General features: G+C 39.7%; 1 non-coding gene across 1 annotated transcript; it reads right to left on the bottom strand.

Annotated features, from left to right (window-relative positions):
* Nucleotides 1-217: 217 nt before the first annotated feature.
* LOC142441864 (U1 spliceosomal RNA) lies at nucleotides 218-381 on the bottom strand. The gene has a single exon (XR_012783169.1). It is a non-coding gene; the product is annotated as a U1 spliceosomal RNA (small nuclear RNA).
* Nucleotides 382-18398: the final 18017 nt, after the last annotated feature.

Here is an 18398-nt window from a genome sequence, read left to right as displayed (position 1 = left end):
AAAATATATTTTAATTCCATAAATATCTTTATACATTAGTTAAAAATACTAAAAATTTCCAATGTTTTCCAAAAATTTTAGATATTTAACCAATTAAATAACAAAAATGAATAAGATGTCTATTAAGATATCTTAAATATTTCTATATTATTAAATAATAAAACTTTTTCAAATGAAGTCACAAATCTATAATTGCTCAAGTACACATTTTTTTTTTCAGGGGAGAGCGCGAACGCAGTCCCCCACTACCACAAATTATGCAGTCGAGTTTCCCACATTTGGGGAAATCGCAGGGGTCAGCACATCCGGAGTGCAATGGATAAGCCTCGCCCTGGGAAAACCACCTTCGTGATCATGGTATCTCCCCTGCCAGGTAAGTATGTCAAGTACACATTTTAAAATGACATTTAAAAGGTAAGTTTTAAAATTCTAAAACATATATCAAATTCTCTTTATCACCACAAACATTCTCTGATTTCATGGTTTCTGTGTTTAATCTAATCTTATATGCCTTAAAGTGTCTCTGAAATAACATGGTCATCTCAGGCAAAACTTGTCACTCATTCATAGGTATCCCAGGTTGTTTTAGTGTGGAAATGGCATGGGGCCAATGACAGGCTTCATAAAGGAGAAGGACAATTCAACTCCACTGCAGCCCAAGGCAAACTGCCACATCTCCCACCTTCATCTTCATTACCCTTTCAGGAACCAAGCATGCCTTCAAGTTTTCTGCTGTGTTCAGCGATTCACTGCAGTGGCCACACAACATGCATAGACACTATTCACACACCTGGGGATTTCTTAAGAGAGCTAACAGTTGTCAAGGACGTTAGTAGTACAGTGGGCTGTGAATTACAAACTTGCTAGCTACTCCATGGGAGAAAGTTAAGACTTTCTGTTCCCATAAAGATTTATAGCTTCAAAATGCCCAGAGGCAGCTCTGCTCTATCTTATAGCCTTACTATGAGTAGGAATCAACTCCATTGGCCACGAATAGAACAGGACTATAAAATGTTAGAGACACAGTTCTTTTGTCCATGGAATCTCTTCTCAGCCAGGCTGGCAGTTACTTCACTTTGGTCTTTGACCTCTTAAGCACATAGACCCTTGGCCTTTGGCTCCTTAGGCCATCTTAAGCTAAGAATTATTTCTTTTCACTAAAGCATGAATCACTTATGAAATCGAAGAGTGGATTTTTCTGTACATATTTTTAGAGTTAATTTATATATTGCTTAATTTTGTTTGCATCTCCACATCCTTTTCAGATTATAGCTATACATTATAACAGATATTTGAGAATGCATGTGTGTATATCTATGCATATATACGTATATATGCATATATTTGTGTATATATGTGCATATAAGTATATACTCACATATATTCATAGACACACATGCATATATATACATTCTCATCAACCTATTGTAATATATAGCTATAATCTGGAAGAGGATTTGTGTATATATAACTATATATCTATATACACATATATGCATATACACACATACATATGTGTGTGTGCATGTGCTTATATATATTTATATATATAAACCACATGTGTGTTATTTTGTGTTCTCTAGAGAAATATGACCAGTGAAGCTTGTATGTGCTGTATAAAGGAAGGTTAATATCAGAAATTGCTTACACAGTTGTGAAAATAGGGTAGGCCAGTTCGGTTCAAGGGAGTCTGCTTCTGACGTGCAGAAGCTGATGAACAGGAAGCAACAGGCAATCAAGGACCAGACCAGAATGGTGAAGCATAGAGCACAGGGGGCACAGGCAGAGGTGAAGTCAACCAAAGCATCCACAGTATCCTCGACTGATAGCTCTTAGATCGGCAGGCAATGTAGCACAAAGTCAAGGATCCAGGTTGAAGGTCCAGCTATGGCAGAAGGTGAAGGACTGAAAAGGTTTTGCCTTTCCTTGCTCTCTCCCTCTTATACAAAAGGCTTATGACATCAAAGAGATGTCATCCAACTGCAACCTGATTGACAGGTTTGACTTCACACCTATGCAGAAGGGTCTAATAACATATACCTAACCAACACCCCATGGTCATAATCCTCTGTTTAAAGACAGCTTAGAGTTGAGTGCATCCCTTGCTCAGACCAATGTTTCCTACCCTTGGACTCTTCTTCTTCACTTAGTAGCCAAAACTTTAGATTGCTTTCCACATTTTCCCCACTTGGCCAGTCCACATATCTTACAGAAAATAAGATAACTTTCTTTTGGATTTCACATATATCTTATGACTGCTCCTGACTCTGGAATCAAACTCTAAAACCATGCTGTTAAGAGAAATAAAAATATACACAGGGTTACAGGTAGCCTCAAGTGGTAGGTGGAGCTTCCTGTGTCATAGGTACCCAACAGAAGATGCTCTGTTACACATGAAAGTTCTATTTGTTCCTCCCGTTGAGTCAAGGACTGCCAGTGGGAAAAAAGCTAACTGGAAAGTATTAAAAGTATTCTTCCAGAGGAAGTCTGAGAAGTAAGGGATATAATTATTTGGGGAGGATGGAAACTGCAGTGAATAAATTCACGAACAAGTTATCTTTGTAGGAATTGCTTCTGGAGCTAGCTGGGGCTATGAGGATAAGCGACCTTGAGTATTAAGAGCGATCGCTTAGTAAGAACTGTAACGAGCAGAGGTGGCCAGTGTGAAAGCACCATGTTCAACAACCAGAGGAATTTGCACTGGGCCAAAATGTAGCAGCAATATAACTCGGCATGGAAACAATATGCTGAACAGATTTTTTTGACTTCTGGAGTTTCTTTGCTTGTCTCTAAAGGAAGGAAGGCTTACCATTGAGTTGTTTATGCCATTAATATATTTGGAGAAATTATGAAACTCCCAAGAAAGAATTAATGGTCCCTAGGCAATGCATTAGAAAATAAACAAACAAAAAAAAAAAGAAAAGAAACAAACAAGCAAAAAACCTCACTTCCATTAAGTCAATGCTTACTCAGAGCGACACCATCGGACAGGTTAGAACTGCCCCTTGTGAGTTTCTGAGACACTAAGTGTAAGTGGTAGCTGTCGAGGGAAGTAGAAGTCCCTGCCTTTCTTCCTAGGAGCATCTGGTGGATTGGAACCGCTGACGTTGAAAGTGGCAGGCCAACATGTAACCACTATATACCACCAGGTCTCCGAAAATGACAAAAAGCAGCGTGTGTTTTTTTTTCATTTAGTTTTGTTTTGTTTTCTTTTTTGCTTGAAATCTGGCAACCAGTTCGCACGTGGGGAGATTAATCTGAGAAACTTCAGTGGTCCTCATCAGGAAATACATACATTAGAGATGACATGGGTCATGGGAATGAAGCTTCCTGAGATTTTAATCTGGACAATGCATCAGAAAGACTGCTTAGCCTCAGTCTGACTAAGTTTGGCCCACCACAGGGAGAGTAAATAGGGACAGAGGTGAAGAAATTGTTCTCAGGGAGACATGCTTTGAAATTTACATACAAGCAGTACCGATTCAGAGTATATGCACTCTTACCCCCAACCCTGTCCCCCGGCATCTGCATAGCATGTCAACTTGTCTGCCATGGGAGGAGCAGCACTACAGCCAGTCATAAGCCCAGCACAGCAGTGCTGCAAGTGCATGCAGATTTCCTTCCAATTCCAATCAGAAACATGGTAGAGACTGCCTCAGATAAGTGGGAGATCTCTGGAAGTAGACATTGATTCTTATGCAAAGGTTATTCCAAGAGTACTTGGGAATTTATATAGTGTGGCCTTACTTGAACTTATAGGTTAGGAAGGCATGGGACATTCTGATTACAAAATCAGTTGTTGAATATGTATGTAGAGTCAAGGTGTACTTGTTTCTAGCCCTTTTCAAGGGTGAACGAATGTTTTCTTTTGCTCTGACTTTTGCAACATAATTATTAAAAATTGATTTAGGAGAGGTCATCTGAGTGTGAGCTGTTCTCTTTAAGTTCTGCTTGGTGTCATAAATTGTATGAGTATTGCCAATGCTGCTCAATAAATGTTTGCTCAACTGAGTTTGTATATGAAGGAAAATCTGAGTTGCCACAGGGAATGTTCTCCTGCAGGAAATTTGTAAAAGCTGGCACAGTTTTGTAATAACAAAAAATTTGAAATATAGAGTTTTCATATTGACAATGATAGAAGTTTTTGCTCATTCTAGAGCCCTAATTATGTTGAAAGATCCCAAAGTGACATGAACAGCTTGCATTCTGTTGGTAACTGTGTTAGTCTGGTTAGATGATAGAAGCAAATTCATAAACACTCATATGTATATAAGAGCTTCATATACAAGAGCAATTGAATATTGAGAAAACATCCCAGCCCTGTCCAGATCAAGTCCATAAGTCTGATATTAACCCATCTGTCAGACACTAATCTATAAATTCCTCTTCAGACACATGAAACACATGTAATAATGCTGTATGCAGGATGATCACAGGCCAATGGGTGCAAAGTCTTGTGGATCCAGTGGCGGTAGAAGCATATCAGCACTGGCAGGGGTCTCTGCGTGGCTCCTCCAATTCCCAGGGCATGGGGTCTCTCAGCATAGTGCCATGTGTGTTGTCAGTAGAGCGTCTCTCAGGGAGTGAGCAGAGAGTTTGTATCTCTCACCTCCAAGAAGGAAATACTGGAGGTCAGAATTCTCAGGAGAAAGCCATGTCCACACGGAGGCCTCATTGGCTATAACCCGATTGACAGACTAGACTCCACCCCTTCGCTCTTAATCCTCTCAAGTCCCAAATTGACACCAGATTATGTAGCCACCACAGGAGCCTTCAGAAGACTCATGTAGCATGCAGCACCCCCATGTGGCACACTGGCCCTGCACTCTATGGACAGGGAGCCTGCTCTCTTTGACAAAGTCACCCAGGGTGTTTTGTGGCTCTTAAGGAGATAAACCAAGGCTATCCATCCTGAACACACAGAGAGGGGATCCTAGATATGGTGAAGGTGGTGGCAGTAGGACAACTGTAACGTCCTCCCTGCAACAAGTATTGAAGACAGAGCTCTGCTGAAGTGACACAGAGAAAGGGAAGGTGGCAGTGACAGGTGACCCCAGCAGGATGCTTACAATAGGTGGTGAGGGATGAGAAGATGTGGTCCTCTTTATTTTTGCATAACCCTGATTTTTGCAGAATGACATGATCTTTGGAACCTTAGAATGTTGATAAATGAGGAGAAGGTATGTTACTTATTGCATAGGAAACAGTATGGGCTGTGTGATTTCCCTCTTTGCTCCAAGTCCCACAAACGTAACACAAGAAATCCAGTGGGATGCTGTACCTACAGGGGGTCTCTGTCACTTTGGAGGCAATCCAATTGAAGGAAACTGAACAGTCTCTACTAGGCACAAATATAATAGGCAATTAGCAAATTTGTCTGATGTTTGCTCTGGAAAGAGATTCTGAGTTTATTTTCCTGGACCTCATTTTCGGTTTGTTTTATTTTCCTGCTTGGAAGAAAACAGTATCATTATGTCCCAAGGGTGCTCCTCAGAAACTCAGTCTCAAATAAAAGCGTGCTCCTGTCTGCAGTTCAAAGCCATGACCTGCTTCAAGGGGAAAAGATGAGGATGTATGCTCTGGTAAAGGTTTACAGTTTTGGAAACCCAAAAAAGCACCACTACTCTGACCTATAGGGTAGCTGTGTTAGACTGAGTTTCTAGAGAAACAAAATCAGTGTCACTCATATATGTATAAGAAAGATTTTTACATCAGGAAATATATTTATACCAAGGAAGCAGCCCACCTAATCCAACCTAAGTCAATGAATCAAATGCAACCTGGCAGCCCCTCCAGCCTCATGTAGCTGCCTAGCCATGAAGCAGTGACCAGCTGGGAGATCACAGAGACTTGCTTGGATCCACAGTCAGGAGGATTCTAGCAGGGCACCAACAGTTCCAGGATTGGCAGGCCACTTGGACCACTGGCTCCAGAAGGCAGAAGGCAGCAAGCAAGCAGGAAAGCAAAAGATCAGCCCCGCACAGTGTCTCAGTTGTAGGCCACACCCCTAAGGAGACTCCATCAATCAGAGTCCTGACTGGGAAGCTGGACTCCACCCACACTTCCCCACCTGTGTAGCACGTTAACATACAACCTAACTATTAACCATCGCTGCTAGTCTGAAGCGGCTTGATGGCAGTATGTTTAGTTTGGTGAGTTTCTGCTTAACAAAATATATAGAAATGACAGTGGTTTGTTAAGAAACTTCCTCCCCAAATGATCGATTCCTCGTGTCTATATGATCACACCGTTTGGTGAATTTTCCTATGAGTATACCACATGGTAAACTAGTCTGATTAATATCTAGTTTTGAATAGTGGAGCTAGGAAGATGAACGATGGAAACTGCAGGGAGAAAAAGAAAAAAAACAACTTTAACAGTATGTTTCATGTCCTCTTCTTCAAGGAACGTGGACTCTGGCAGCTTTCGGAGGCTTTGCCAACGCAGAAAACACCCTCAGGGTTTCTAAAGCTAACAGATTTGGGACTCAGGGGTGATGGCTATTCCCCACAGGACAGCCATTTAAATAGAATCAAACCATCTTCATCTTTGTTACTTGGCCTTTTATAAAGAAAGAAAAAACGCTGTGAACACAGCAGCTGTTCCTTAACTCTTTGTGGGGCAGGAGCTAAATGCTGGGTTTTCATTTTGTATGTTCCGTGTTCAGTTTCTTCACTTTTTCTGGATTTCTTGTGTATCTAGTGAAAGTTGTAAATAAATGCGGAATTGTGTTTTGTATAAATTTTATTTTTTCCTGAGTTTTAAGATATTTTAATTAAATAATGTTTATTTATTAAAGATAACTTAATACTCCCACATTTTAACATTGTCCTATTTTCATATATACAAGACAGGCTATGAAATATTCATTAGGGATTATATAAAAGAAATTGTCCTCTATAATTTTAATTTTACTATTTTTTCTATGTTTTCTAAATTGCTGATCATTACATTTATATATATGCATTTGAATGTTATAATATGAATATTGTAAAGAAATATTGAAAATAAAGCCAAACTGAAGTAATGTTGCTACATAGAAGAATAAGAAATGCTTCTCTATATTTTCATATATAAAGAGAAAGGCCAGATAAATTTCTGAAATATTGTTCGGCAATGATAGAGATTACTATACTTTGTTTTACTACATAGTCTTAATATCATAATTTCAATTTGATGAAGTAGTTCCAATGTATACCAACTGCCCTTCAGCACATAACAGTGCATCCTGCCTTATCAGACAACTCACTAGCGTCACATGTAGGGATGACTAAGCGCTTGGAAGCTTATCAACAGCACACAGAAACTTAAGGTGAAAAAGGCTCTGCCTCCTCAGCCTTAGAAGAGGAACTCCACAGCTCTGAGTCTGTGCAACACGGGCTTAATTAGGGCAACTGTACATTTTCCTCAGTGGTCCTTGAGATAGAAAACTCAGTTAACTAACCTCTCGTGATAAAGGTTTTTATTACATTGGTTTGATGCTAAATACACTCCTTAGTGTGGGAAAAAACAATCTTGTCAGATTTAAATAATCCAGCATTCTTCAATCCACTATTCTGAACCGAGAAAGACATGGGGTCCATGTTTCGTTCAGGGAAACGGTTGCAGGTAGTGGAGTGGAGTCCATTCTGACTCCCAGTCGTGGCAACACAGTGTCTCCAGGGAGAACTCCTTCACGGTTGTCCAAGGTTCTCACCTTTCAGACACAAAGCATCGGGATGTCTCTCAAGGTGAAAAACCTTTGGGTTAGTAATTTAAGTAATAACACTTGCACCATCCAAGCACTCCTGAATGGAACACCATGAGAGCAAGTTCAAGAACAATACCGTGAGGGTGTGGGGTAGATGTTCCAATGACTTTCTTGGAAAATTATCTATAACTGTGTGTCACGTACCAAGGGTTTCTTTGATGTTCTCAATCCAGTCTCCCCACACCTATCGGAAGAGAGGGATTTCTGTGTTCCTGTCCTTTCGACCTGCATTTGCATCCTTTCTTCTTCCTCTTGAATATGAGGAAGAGACCACGCAAAGTTTAAAACAGCACTATTTTAAAATGACATCAAGATTGTTCTTAAGTATTTACAGATCTGTACGTTTATGAAATACTAACTGGTAAATTTTGACTTCAAAATCTTAAAGTAAAAGCTATGCAGTGACCTAATGGAATGTTCTTAGCCTTTAAGTGGGCAGGTTACCAAATTCTCAAGCCCTTAATAAAAAAGGGAAAATGATTTTAAAATGTTGAAGATGAAAAAATAGCCCCTTTATTAAGAAAAACAATTAAATTTGTACAGTGGTGGCCACTGCTGAACCATTTCAGATAAAACATTCTATTTCAGAATCCTGAGCAGAGGGACGGGAAGTGCAGAAAATAATTTCAAATTTCTATGGGCCCCAGTTGTGGTAGTTACACAATTCTGTGTCCACTTGAAGATATATAAAAGGGTAGGGGTGTCGTTCAACATATCAGTCAGGTCACAGCCTGCTGGTGCCTCCGTGTGAGTATGGCTTTATCCTAAGTGGGCCTTCAGAACACGCCTCCTCACTCCACCCCCCTTCTATCTCTGCCTTCACCTTCCTGCTGACTGATGTTAACTGCTGCAAGACCCACTGTCAATTGGCTCCACATGACTTTGCGCCTATCCCCTGTGATCCGACTGCATCATGCATCATTGTATGTGGCTGTGGGAGTCTGAAGAGGGACTTATGGACTAGTTTTGGATTTACAGACTTGAGTTGGACCGGAATGGGACGTTTTCTTAATAAATAATTACTTCTTGATATAAAGTTGTTTTTTTTATCATACATGACTGTCTCTAGATTTGTTTCTCTAGGCAACCTGGCCTAACACATCAGACCTTTAAGACTCAAGGGATTTATTGAAACACTCAAAAATATTTCCCCGAGAGCATCTTAAAACAATCATATGCCCTGAAATCTTCTTAAAGCCAAACCAAACAATGCTATTGTTGTTGCTCAGTGCCATTGAGTGCATTCATCTCTTGTTGTTAGGTGCTATCAAAATGGTTTCAAACCATGGAGAACCTATGCACAAAAGAAATAAGCAATACTACCCTATCCGGGTCCATTCACAATTGTTCCTAAGCTGCAATACTTTGTTGCATCTACTACATCAATCCACCTCTTTTCTTGATGTCTTCCTCTCTTGCTACTCCTCTACAAACATAATTGTAAGACACCATAGAGATTGGCTCTTCCCTTACAAATTAAACAGGCTTGAGAGCATATGATCTTCAGGGAGAAAACTTATATACAAAAGATACAGTCAAAGGGTACAGGCACGGTGGGGGGGGGGGCTGCAGTATAGACACTCCAGAGCCTCGAACTCTATCAGGGTGAGGTATAAATACCTTCCCTGTGGGCAGCCTGCAACATCTGACAGGTTTACACAAAGGGACAGTTCGCGGTTCTCTGAGAGTGCACAAAGGAGCATTAACACTTCAACCAGATTGTTCACAGACAGGAGGGGAGGATCACGCTGGGAATATGAAATACCTAATAAATCTGCAGATTGCTGCCTTCTGCAGCTTTAGTCAGGGAGTAGGAGGCAAGTGTCTGTTTATCTCAGGCACAGAGACAGGCCAGCCATTGCTTCATCAGCCACCATGGCTGAGCCAACAGCATTCTCCCACAGGCTGTGAACGGTGGAAGCTGATGGCCCTGCCCCCATTCGCTTAGGGAGCAAACTGCTTTCCCCACACACATGATGTCCTTCTCCAGGGACAAGTGTCTCTTGACATATCCAATCTGTGGAAGGCAAAGTATTGCCGTCCTTGCCTCTACATGGTCCTCTGGCTCTACTTCTAAGACAAACATGTCCTTTGGGCTGTCGATTGTGCTTTCAGTATTCTTTTTAGCACCTCAATATTCCTCTCCAGCACCTCAACTCAATTGCACTCATTCTTCCTCACTCTTCCTTATTCAATATCCACCTTTCCCATGGAGACAAGGTAACTGAAAGTACCATGGCTTATGTCAGGGAACCCTTAGTCCTCAATGTAACATCCTTGCTCTTCACCACTCTAACACATGTCTTGTGCAGCAGATTTACATAATACAATGTGTCTTTAGATCTCTTGTCTGCTGCTCCCATGAACATTGATTGTGAATCCAAGCAAGACAAAATCAGTGACAACTTCAATCTTTTCTCCATTTATCATGATGTTACCTAATGTCCAGTTGTAAGGATTTTGGTCTTCTTTCCATTGAGTTGTAATCCATACCGAAGGCCATAATCCATGATCTTAATCTACAATTGTTTTAAATCCTCCTCACTTTCAGCAAGTAAGGTTGTGCCATTTGCATCTTGCAGATTGTTCATAAACCTTCCTCCAATCCTGGTCTCATTTTTCTTCATATAATGCAGCTTCTCTGATGATTTTTCCACATGCAGATTCAATAGGTATGATTAGAGCATATAACCCTAGCACACATCTTTTCTGATTTTAAGCCATGTAGAATTCCCTTGTTCTGGTTGCATAACTGCCTCTTGATCCATACACAAGTTCTACATTGGCACTGTAAAGTGTTCTTAGCTTCCCATATTTTTCAAGGTTATCATAGTTTATATGATCCACACAGTCATGCCTTAGCATAGTCAATAAATCACAACTAACATATTCTGTTATTCTCTACTTTAAACCAATATCCATCTGGCATCAGCAATGATTTCTCCTGTTCCATATCCTTTTCTGAATCTTGCCTGAACTTCTGGATGCTCCCTGTCAATGAGTTCTTGCAGCTGTTGCTGGATGATCTTCAGCAAGACTGTACATGCATGTGATATCAATGATATCATTCTATAATATGAGCATTCTGTTGAGTCATCTTTCTTTGGAGTGGGTACAAATATGGATCTCTTCCAGTCATATGGCCATGTAGCTGCCCTCCAAATTCCCAAGTGTAGACGAGTGAGTTCTTCTAGTGCTTCATCAGCTTCCTTAAACATTTCTATTGGTATTCCATCGATTCCCGGAGACTTGCTTTTGTCTAATGCTTTCAGAGCAGCATGAAGTCCCCCCTGCAGCACCATTGGCTATTGCTCATACGCCACCTTCTGAAATGGTTGAATGACGACTAATTATTTGTGGTACAGTGTTTCTGTTTATGCTGCCTGCATCATTCACTAGTTTGTCCCATAAAATCTTCCAATATAGCAATGCAACGCTTAAAACAATAGTTTATTTAATTGAAGTGGTTTTAAAAAAGGCTTCCCTTAAGCATTTTGTTATTTTAAGAACTATTTATATGAAATCCAAATGAAAATATCAACTTGAAAATTGTGATAAAAACCTTTAGGGCAAGTGGGTTTATATAAATGGGGAAGGAAAACTCAGAAACGGGAGGTATAAATGGTTACAACTCCTTGAATGTAATCAATGTCCGTGAATTGCCCATGTATAAATGGTTGAAATTATGTATATTTTATGATATATTTCTTAAATGACACTGATCCATAAAACAACAGTGAGATTTTTTTCCCTCTAAATTACAGAAGTAAATAGACTTTATTTGGAAGTGAATTCTCCTTTGGGAGTGTTTTTTATATTTCATGGAGGTAAGAATTAAAATTTTTCTACCCCATTAAGTCACTGGAGATTACATAATATAAAATAATAGTAACGTCCATTCCAATAGGAGAGATAAAATATATTATCACAGTTTTTTTCACAAAATATGCACATTTGTCTTTTTATATTTTGTTTTTCTTTTCTCTTAGAATTGCTTCTTGTTAACTAGTTTTTATATATTATCAAATAAGCTACTTTCTTGAGATTTGCATAATTGAATTCAAGGTCCTGTGCAGTTGATTAGAATCTGTCCAATGGTATGATATCTGAGCCGCCACATCAAGAGTCTATTTGCTGCCAGTAAGCATCACTTTTACATGCAGCCCCCACTCTTCATTCCTAGTGAGAAAACAGCCCAAATTTGATTGCACCCTGGTTTCCTCAGTAAGGCACATTTATGGAGATCAGGCCTATTTAATATGTATTGTTATCACCGATGCCACCTCTCCAGTTACATAACAAATGGTTGTGAGTGCCTTGTGTGTTGTAAACGTTGTACTAATTTTATAGCATTCAAAAATGAGCGCATTGAGACCTTGGCTCTCATTGACTAATCATGAAGAAGGACATCTTCACAAGTCATAATCACATGTTTTCCTTCCTTCAGCCCACAATCACCCTAGCAACAATTGGGCACATACATATACTGGGACAAATACACTTTAAAAGACTGAAAAGAAATATCCTTTTTTAAACAGCAAAACAATCTCACTTTTTAAAAAAATCATCTTTAGAAGCTTTTTGAATAAGAAATACATAAACATAGCTAATACTAACAATATTATATATATATATATATATATATATATATATATATATATATATATATATATATATATATATATATATATATATATATATATAATTCCATCTCTTCTTTGGCCTCAGCTACTTTGTTTATTTCCTCACAGGCATTTAGTATTAGTAATTTGTTCCAAAGATATTTTTTGCATATACAAATAAATCCTTTCCCAATACAAATCTTAAAACTGTGTAAACACTGTTAAACACCTGTTTCAGTTAAGCACTATTATAGTTAGGCTTAGTGTCAACTTGGCTGAGACAAAATACTTCGTGGTTTGTAGTTAAACACTATTAATTATGATGTGAACTAACAACGTGTAATCTACTCCCTAATGAGGCCTGCAGGGAGCAGCCAAGCACTTGGACACAGATCAGGATGGGGCATGGCACTCTACCACATGTCACAATTTTGATGCAATTCAGAGGAGATTTACTTGGGCATGTGATCAACTGCATGTATAAATAGACCCTGTGGAAAAGCTCGACTTCTTTCTTTCTGGTTCTTGATCCTTCATCTGCCTCACTGATCTCTGGTTCTTTAGACTTGAGCAAGTGGCCTGCCATATTGCTTGATACACTGGGAGTCTGCAGTGGCCTGCTGTCTGACGTGCCACTCTTGGGTTCATTCATTTCTGCAATCATCATCCTATTGCCTTTATACCAATTATTGGTTCATAAGTCTCTGCAACAATGTGAGTCAGGAAAAGTCTCTAAACTATTATCTGACCCACAAACTTGGATTCTGCCTTAAATTGGACTCAGGCAATCCTACAACTCCTTCTCACGTTTATTTTGGATATTCATCTTTAAGAGCTTATCTGAAGAGTAAATACACAAACATAATTAAGTCTAAAATTATATTTCCCTTTTCTCTCTTTTGCCCTCCGCTATCTTGTTTCTTTTCCCAAAGCCAACTGGGCTTAACCATTTGTGAGAGAGACATATGTACATATACAAATAAATCTCTTGTAGGCAGATACAGAGCCCCAGCAAGGATGAAGGTGACGGGTAAGAGAGAGAGGTAGGTCCAAGTTTATCCCTTATCAAAAGGTCACACCCACAAAAGAAGCATCATCCGGTTGTGACCTGAATAACAGGTTGCACTCCACCCCTACACAGTCAACTTCCTGAAGAATATTTACTAAAAATGGGTTGTAAGAAGGATTAAGTTAGGGTCAGGGTCGATAAAAGCCAGAATCAACTTAATGACAGTAAGTTTGGTTTGGAGTTTTTGATCTTTTGTTGCGAATGTTACTGAATGGAAGGGCGTATTTGAGTTGCTCTAAGACTGACATCTCACTACATTACAGTCAAAAATGGTAATACTAGATCCAGTCACAAGGAAGGCTAACCCAGAGGGGACAGTCAGCCTGGTGGACTGGATAAAATGTGTGGTGAACCTTGGTTACCCAGAGATGGGGAACTGCCCCTCTCCCTCCATAAGTTCTCAGGGTGCTCCCGAGGAAGCAGCTAATACATTGCTTATGGAAGCAATTCTAGAATAGCGTTTTGGTGATTGGGAAATTCATCCAATGAATATTACCTTACACAAGTCATGGGAGATATGGTAAAATCCAGGAAGGCTAACCCAGAGGGGTTCTTGGATGGGATTCCTTCTTGACATAAAGTGTCATCTTATACATATGTGGGTGTCACTGACTATTTCTCTAGACAGCCTAGCCTAACACACCTGTTAATGGCTGGAGTGTTGGTGCCAACCAATTATCTGTATAAGAGTCCTGTGTGGCCTAGGCAAACGGCAGTTGGCTCATGGAAAATGACAGCTTCTCAAGGCCTAAACAAAGAAATGTCACCGGTACTTGAACAGGCGGTTTCACCTGATCAAGACATAACAGCATCTAGGATACAGAATATATAGCAGCTTAGAGAAGACTGAGACTCCGTAACTGATCTTCCAAAAGACTTTTCTCCATTCCAGTCTCTGAAAAGAGTCAGCCAACGTATGCTTTCATGTGAGAAGGATCACAATATATGTTCACTACATTGACTCAGAGTTATTTAACCCTAGCCTTGTGTCGTCATAGGTTGGGTAAAAGAGACTTGGTCTTGGTGTAGTCATACATTACAATGCATTATATTACTCAAACATTGTGATCCATTACATTGATGAAATTATGTTATGTTAACAAGAAACAGAAGTACAAACTAGGGCAGATTTTAAGACAGTGGTGGCTCACATAACTGTTGGGTAGCAGGATAAGGGGTGTTCCTCTCCAGGCCTAGGAGCCCCCTACAGGAGGTTGAAAGCCAATGCAGGATAAGGGGCATGCACCAATTCAAGCCCAAGCAAGGTGGGCTTAGTTCAGCCAATGGGGTCAACCAGTACCAAGGCCAGAACCTGGAGACCACTGCTCTCTTTTTCCAGATCTTTCATCCACAGCAGTGTCTGTCTTTCAGTCTGTCTCTCTCTCCAGTCTTTCTCTCTCTCTCTCTCCTCTCTCTCTCTCTCATTCTCTCTCTCTCTCTCCCTCTCTCTCTGGCCTCAGGCCACCACGTATGGGTGCGCAGTCCCATGGCAGTGCCTGTGTCCAGTTACTGTAAAACCTGAAACTTCTATCTTTTATAAAAAACCCACTTGGATCACAAACCCGACTTCGATGTGAATTCTTTCTCATGGGAAGCCAAGGACTGAGGTATTTACCACCTGAGAATTCTAACATGTTCAACGGAGGCTGGTTAGTAGTAAATCCAGCAAAAATTCAGGATCCCGTTCATGTGGTGAACTTCTTAAAAACTACTTGGCCGGGGTTCACTCCTTACATTCTACAAGAAACCAAGCAAAAGTTACTGTGATTATCTATCCCCAAGCCTAAGCAGGACGACCAGAGTTTGGTTGGCCTATTTGGATTTTGGAGGACACATATTCCAAACCTAGAAATATTACTAGCTTCCATCCATGAAACTGCTTGGAATAAAATTGAATGTCTGAGCCACAGAAAGCAGTTTCAGTGCTCTTGCCTCTAGGCTCTCATGATCCGCATCCAGACATGATTTTGGAGGTGTCTGCCACACTAACATATGGACTAGAGTTTATGGCAAAAACCATGAGGATGCTGCCTTATGATATTCAACAGGCTTCTGGAATAGGAAATCTCCAGAAGTGACAACAAAATACACACCATTTTAAAGGCAATCACTTGCCTGGTATTGGGTATTAGTTTAGACGGCCTTCATTACTGAAAGCTATAAAACTACCATGGGACCTGAGATGCCCATACTTTCTATGGTGATGTCAGAGAAACACTCCAATGAGGAAGGTCCTGCCCCCAAACAATTCCATAATAAAATGGAAATGATTCATACAGGAAAACGTCACCGTGAGAACACTGCGTGGCACCCACTGTATCCCCAAATGGGCCGCCTCCTTTCCCATAGACCCTACCCTGCAGCCATGCCTCTACTTCTCCAGGGACTGATCTCTCCTGGCAATGTTCCAGAGTATGTAATACAAGGTCTTTCTGTCCTTGTGTCTAAGGAGCATTCTGGTTGTACCTCTTCCAAGTCCGAGCTGTTGTCCTTTCACCAGCCCATGGTATTTTGAATATTCCTCACCAGCACCAAAATTCAAATATGTGTATTCTTCTGTCTTCCCCACTCAATGCCCAACTTTCACATGCATAAGAGGCAATTGAAAAAACTATGACTTGGGTCAGTAACGCCTTTACCAAATACAACACATCCTTTGGTCTCTTGACTACTGCTCTCATGAGCATTGATTGTAGAAGTGAGCAAGACGAAATCCTGGACAGCTTCACGTGCTGTGTATGACTTGCCTCCACTGGACGTCCAGTTCTTGGGACCGGAGGCAGCATCCTATTTCCTGACTTGATGCATCAGCTTCTGCTGGTCTGCATCAAGAGTTTGGCTCGGGATGAATGAGAAGACACCTCTAGACAGACATCTGAACTTTGGATTCAGGACGTTCCAGGCTTCACGACCATGAGAGCCATTTTCTTGCTTTTTCATTCGTTCTGTGAATTCTCGCAGCAAGTTCAGAGCGCTGTGAAGTGAGCAGAATGGCCGGGGAGCGGAGCAGGGATGGGCTTGAGAGACAGTGCAGTGGGTATTGCATTTTGGAAGAGCTGGGCATCTGGAACATCTTTACCTTCCACCTTATTGGGACTGTTACCGTGAGATGCCATCAAGTAGCTTCTGACTGACTGGAACCGTGTACAGCAGGACAGAATACCACCCAGTTCTGCATCATGTAGAGTGTGGCAATGTCCTTCTGAAGGGACTGGGTTCTCTGAGGAATTGTCCAAAGTAGGTGAGAAGGAAGCCTCTCCATTCTTGCTTTAAAGAGTATTCTGCCTGTGCTTCTTGTAAGAGAGATTTGTTTGTTTGTTTGTTTGTTTGTCAGTCCAGGATATAGTCAACATTTTCACCAGCAACATAATTCAAGTGCATTTTTTTCGGTCTTCTTTATTTAATATACTTAATTTTCATACGCATATGAAGTAATCATAAATACGTGGCATGGGTCAGGCACACTTTAGTCCTCAAAGTAATACCCTTTCTTTTCAACACTTTGTTTTCAAGACTTTTTGAAGCAGTTTTACCTAAAACAATGTGTTGTTTGAACTCTTGAAAGCTGCTTCCATGAGCACTGATTATTGATCCAAGCAAGACAAAATGCTAAGTGAGATCAATCTTTTCTCCACGTATCATAATATTATCTATTAGTCCAGTGTGAACATTTTTATTTTCATTGTATTGAATTGTACTTATCTCATACATTCTATATGAATAAATAAAGTAAATATATAAACACATACAAATTCATGTACAAATATACACACAAACTCATAAGCAAGCAAAGTGGTTACATTTTTATATTCTGGCATCTGATTTCTCATTGTCACACCCAAGAACTGTCCCACAGGGCAGGGGACCTCACTTTTTTTAATACATAGGAATAGAGCAAATAATGATACTAGAGACCTTTCTTAGAACTGTTATGAAAGTTAAGCAATATGGCTGCCTTTTATCCATTGCTTTCACCTAGTAAACTCTTAGGAAATGATACTTATTGTAATGAATAATGATGTTAATAAAACAAGAAAATAAAAAGAAGACCTACATCCCCAGTTACCAGATAGCAAGCTGCACAGTATTTCTACACCCCAGCATCTTTGTGAAAAATTAGTAGTTGATCTCTTATGTTCAATTTAATATCAAGATTCTGTACTCAGTGGCTGTTTTATAAATTATCTTTGTTCTGAAATGTTAGCATTATCGGCATTTTAGTGAAATTCAATCAGGAAAAAACAGAACAAAACTGTTGTTTTAATTTATTATTACTACAATTATTCTTATTCAAATAACTGATTATTATTATTTCTAATGCTTGTTTTGCATTTTCTCACCAAATAGTGGTGCATGGAATTGATATATGATTTGTACTATAAAACATTTCCTCTGAAATAAACACTATTGTTATTTCAGTTTTACAAATAATGAAACTGAATCTTAGATGAGCTAAATGAATGGTTATGTAAGTGGAAAGTGCTAGAAACAAGAACTGGAGAGTTAGGACCAATAATGAAATCAAATAAGTATTAGGGTTATTTGTTGAGGGACGATAGACTGTGAAATTAGTGTTTCCTGAAGAAATTAAATAGGAAATTCCTGAAAACAATTTCAATTTCCTCAAAGGCACAGGCTATTTTTTATGGCCCCATGTTTCATTCATAATATAAATTAAAAGAGTAGAATCTTAATAAAAATATGCTAACTATATAAATTATTCACTTAGACTATTCTAATATTATCTAGATATGTTCCTCGTAGGAAGCAAGTCAATTCACACCATTAAGTGGCTGTGCTGAAGGGAAAAAACAGCGTATTAATAAGGACACATAAAACAGTTGGCCATGGAGGCAGCCTGCACACAGATTTTAAAATCCCTAGGTGCCAGTTTGTTTGTTTTTCATAACAAATGTTTGACTCCACATTGACAGCAATCATTCACTTTCCATGTGTC

This window comes from Tenrec ecaudatus, chromosome 2, assembly GCF_050624435.1.
Source record: "Tenrec ecaudatus isolate mTenEca1 chromosome 2, mTenEca1.hap1, whole genome shotgun sequence".
Lineage (NCBI taxonomy): Eukaryota > Metazoa > Chordata > Mammalia > Afrosoricida > Tenrecidae > Tenrec > Tenrec ecaudatus.
Note: the sequence above shows the minus strand (reverse complement) of the source record. Positions and strands in the feature narration are given on the sequence as shown.